Source organism: Vombatus ursinus, unplaced genomic scaffold, assembly GCF_900497805.2.
Source record: "Vombatus ursinus unplaced genomic scaffold, bare-nosed wombat genome assembly UNPS02014854.1, whole genome shotgun sequence".
Classification (NCBI taxonomy): Eukaryota; Metazoa; Chordata; class Mammalia; order Diprotodontia; family Vombatidae; genus Vombatus; species Vombatus ursinus.
This window is the reverse complement of record NW_020954632.1, coordinates 143,646-148,633: the sequence shown is the minus strand read 5'-3', so window position 1 is coordinate 148,633 and position 4,988 is coordinate 143,646.

Genomic DNA, 4,988 nt, shown 5'->3' with positions numbered 1-4,988 from the left:
TAATCAGGAAATGGATATATTTTTCTTCCCAATTAAAGTGGACTCTTTAAAGTGTTCAGCAGTGATCTCCTTACAGTCCATAGCATTGACAAGAAAGTGGCAATGGATAATATAACAGNTAATCAGGAAATGGATATATTTTTCTTCCCAATTAAAGTGGACTCTTTAAAGTGTTCAGCACTGATCTCCTTACAGTCCATAGCATTGACAAGAAAGTGGCAATGGATAATATAACATATTTTAAAGTGAGGTCTCTTAATAAGCATATATTTAACACTGGACAAAGGTTGTGGTGATGAATGCCCAGTGAAAATTGAGAAAGCAACAGGGCAGAGGGGTTCGGAAGAATAAAATGGAAAATTAGTCACCAGAAACCAGCGATACTTTCTCTAAACAGCAAGCTTATTTTTCAAGAGGAAAGTATTTTTTTCAAGATAAAGGAAAGTACCTCATAAATACTGCTTGTTCTTTCTTTTAAAAATAATCATTTACTAAACTAAAAGTAACAATATTTCTTGATCATTAGATTAATTGGTAAAACTTTTTAAGTGGCATGATAATCACCATGAGGGATACCATCTAAAACATGGTTCTTGCCCTCATGAAACTTACTTGATGGAGGAAAACTAAGGTCTATGAAACATTAGAGAATAGTTAGCTAATTATGCTTCTCATATTGAAAGTCCCTTCCATCCTAGCTACCTCTCCCTCTGACTGGCTGGTTCCTCCCAGAACCTCCACTTTAAGAAGAAGGTTCAGGCTAACTATATCTTCATAACTCTCCCAGGCTCTACTCTTGACTCATCTCTAGTCTCTACCAGTTTTCCCTCACTACCTTCCCCTGACCCTTTTTCAGCTCTTTTTTTATTTTTACATGTTATCTTCCCTCATTAAAATATGAACTACTTTCTGCTTGTATTTATAATCAGCATTTAGCACAGTGTCTGAGGGCTTCATAGATAGTTGTTGACTTGACTTGACTAAATAGACTAGTGATGGTGGTAAGTGCAAAGGAAATTCTTAGGAGCAGCAGTGGGACCTAGAGTAACTAGAAAGGGCCTCAAGTTTTAGAAATTATTACTTATAATTTAACTATTTTAATTAGTTATAGTTTAAATTATTTATAGTTTAACTGTTGTGAATTTAATTCACAACATGAAATAAAGAAAATAATCAAAGAAGTCTAAGTCTATTTTAAAACATTAAGAATACATGTAATTGGTCAGATATAAGAGCAGTAAACTTAAAAATGTCTAATGTATGTTTATCTGTTAAGATAAAATGCATTTTTAAAGCATAAATATCTGTATGCCATGTTTCTAATTATAATCTTATAGGAATCATCATTTTAATTCAATCAATTAATAAGCATTTATTAAATACCTACTATGTTTTAGGTAACTCTGCTTAGACACTGGTTATACAAATAAAAAAATGAAATGGTCACTTCCCTCAAGGAGCTCTGACATGAGCTTCTAATATGTCAGCAGAGATAGTAGAAGGTGGTATTTGAGCTCATCTTTGAAAGAAACTAAACATTCTAAGAAGAAAAAATGAGGGAGGCTTGTTGGACAGAGAGTCTTTGTATGGAAATGTGAGATGGAATGTTCTAAGTGAGGAATAACAAGAAGACCAGTGGGAAGTGATTTATAATGAAAGTGGAAAGGTAAGTTGGGACCAAGTCATGGAAGTTTTTAAGTGCCAAATGGAGGAGTGTTTGTTTGATTTTCAAGGTAATAGGGAGCCACTGGAGTTCATCTGGCAGGAGAGTATCATATGGTTTCCCTTGGATTAACAAGCCTAGAACGGACTTGAGAAATGACAAGATCATAGATTCAGAATTTGAAAGGATAAGATGATTTAGCCTAAACTCCTGGCCTGACCTACCTTTCTGGCCTGACAATCCATTAATCCCCTTTCTGCCCTTTAAGGTTCAGCCAGGCTGGCCTTCTTCCTGTTTCTCACACACATCACTCCCTCTCCCGTCGCATCTATACCTTTGTGATACTTGTCCCTCATGCCAGGAATGAACTCCCTTCTTATCACTTGGAATTCCTTATTGACTTCAGGACCTTCTAAATGAAGTGCTTCCTGTTGCTTGTTACCAATTGCTAGTCCCCTCTTTCCCTAAACTACCTAGTATTTTATTTATCCTGCATATATATATATATACACATACACATACATGCATATGTATACATATATGGTGTATGTATTTATGTGTATATTATGGATGTGTATTTCTCTTTCTCTCCTCTCCTCCTCCCTCCCCTCTTCTCTTCTTCTTTTTCTTCTTCCTCTCTCTCTCTCTCTCTCTCTCTCTCTCTCTCTCTCCACCCCACCTCTGTCTTTGTCTTCTCCCCAGATAAAATTCATGTTTCTTGAAAGCAGGGACTGTCTCATTTTTGACTATGTATCTACAGTGCCTATAATGATGTCTGATACATTATTTCCTGTAGTTACGTGAATATGTGTGTATATGTCTATACATACACATATGTATATAAACAAAAATACATTTCTGTTTCTGATCTGGAAATATACAATACTTGAAACAAAATATACACAAAATATAGATAGATCATTTGTCAAGCTTTTAGTATGTGTTATATAAAATGTGGAGACTGTGGTATAGTGGAAAAACACTGCTTCCTGAGTTAGAGAACCTAACTTATGAATTTAAATCCCACCTTTGAAACACTACCTGTTTGGCCTTGAACAGCTCACTTAACCTCGTCGGGCCTCAGTTTCCTGAATTGTAAAAAGAGACGGTTGGATTAGAAAGTCTCTGAGGTCCCTTGTAGCCCTATAATCTTGTGATCAGATATGTAGATAGCTACATACATCTTTATGTATATATTTGCTAGATCTCTACAGGAAACTTTATACTAATTTCAAGGAGAGCTATGGAGATTTTTTGGCTTGTTTTGCCCTAGTTTCCTTTAGTAGGAAAAAATGTCTTAACAACTCAACTTCCTTGCCCTTTCACAGCACCCTTCTCTCCACCTCCAATTAATTAGAATCTTTGAATTAGGCTACAAAGATAGTTCACATGTGTCCTTACAAATTTGATTGGAGCACTTCCATGGCATCAAAAAAGGATAGACTAAAATGGACTGTTCTATTTTCCTTCTTCTTGGACCTTGGATTACTCAAAGAGCTCAACCTAAATATCTGAAGATTTTCACAGTCATGTACTAACACGTTTGCAGTGTTTTCCTAGACTTACATGAGGAAATTAGATATGAGAATAAAACCTTCTTTGTTTATGGACAGATTGATGAACATATGGTCGACACCTGGAATTTATAGAGGTCTTTACCTAATAAAACCTTTTGAGGCATTCCAACAATGGCAACAAAGTGATGGCATAGAACAGATCTGCCAAAGGTAATCTTCTTCACCTCTTTGGCTCTTTAAAAGCTGAAAATATAAAACTAACAGCTTAGTGCCCCCCAAATGCTTATGAAATGTGCATTAAAAAGGTGGAAGCCTAAGCATTCTGACAAAGGTGCCATTATATCATGCCTGGGAGTATTTTTCTGGACTTTCTCAAGAATAGTCAGTTTATGAGGAAGATGCCTGATCTGTAAGCAGCCTATTAAAAATTAGAATAAGTCTTTTCTTAGACTGTTCCAGGGATTAAACAATTTATTAAATAAAATTATATTAAAATTTACATATTTTAACGTTAATTTTGTTTTTAAGGAACTTGAACTTATGGAAATACACTTAGGGAAATACTCATGAGGTGACTCTGAGAGTTCAACATAGAATTCATGAAGGGTTTTCCCAAATAGAGACGATAAATTGGGTGAGAGTAGGATTAAAAATTTTACCATAATGTTATTGGAGATGCAAACTACACTGAAATTTTTTGTTTCACAGAAATAAATTCCACAGTTATCATCTATTTCCTTCATATATGAGCACTGTATGCATTTCTTTGACTATATTCTCTGTTTTCACACTAGCAGGGAGTCACTTTTAGTGATCTTTATGAACTAATTATGTTTTTCTGTATTGAATTGAAGTATATACATTTTCCAAATAGTGTTAAGTAGTTAAAAAGTCAAGTTTCCATGGAATTTATATATTTAAAAACAGAATAGATAATATCACTTTTTTCGTCATAGATTTGATGGAAAAAAGTTTTATGAAAATTGTCTATTCTCTCTTTTAGTAAAAAGAGCATCACAAATCAGGAAGAGTCAAGTTTTTTGTCTCTCCTAACTCATTCATTTATTCATTTATTACATGCTCAATATAAGTAATGTAACATACTAATATTCACAAAATTATTGAAAAATACAAAGTCAGATCTTCCGTGAGTTGTGTGGCTCTCCTGTAGAGGATTTACTGAAAGTCATGGAAAAGAAAGGCACAAAATGAACATGTATGGATAGGCTTCAATCTCCACTTACTGAGAAAGTACCCAGGCTGATAAGTTCACATATCCATTGAAGGACTGAAATGTGTTCAATATACTCTACTGGCCATGATGATTCAAGGACAGCTATGAGATGGTCTCTGCTCTCAAGACTTCACAATCTAGTAAGGAAGGATGATAAACCATGTTCAAGGATCAATAAATACAAATCAGGATATGATCAGTGTGTGTATAGCATAAAGTGCTAAGAAATATACAAAGGAGAGATCACTTCCAAATGGAAAATTCAGTCAATCAGTCAGTCAATCAATAAGCCAAATAAAGATTTATTGAAGTATTTTATATGGGTCTTGAAGAGTGATTAGAGAGCATCATCAAGAGGAATTGACCCCATCAGAAGAGGTCAGAAAGCATGAATTCTGTTTTCTGAAAATAACATCATACTTTTGGGCTTTTGTTTTCTTGTTTATAAAATGAGTATAACTACAGCCATCTTACTGACAAGGATTGAAGTTACCTGAGGAAGTGAGAACTGATCCAGGGTAGAAACAAAGTGGGTTCAAGCCCTCGTGGTGACCAGTGGTAGGATTAGACATGA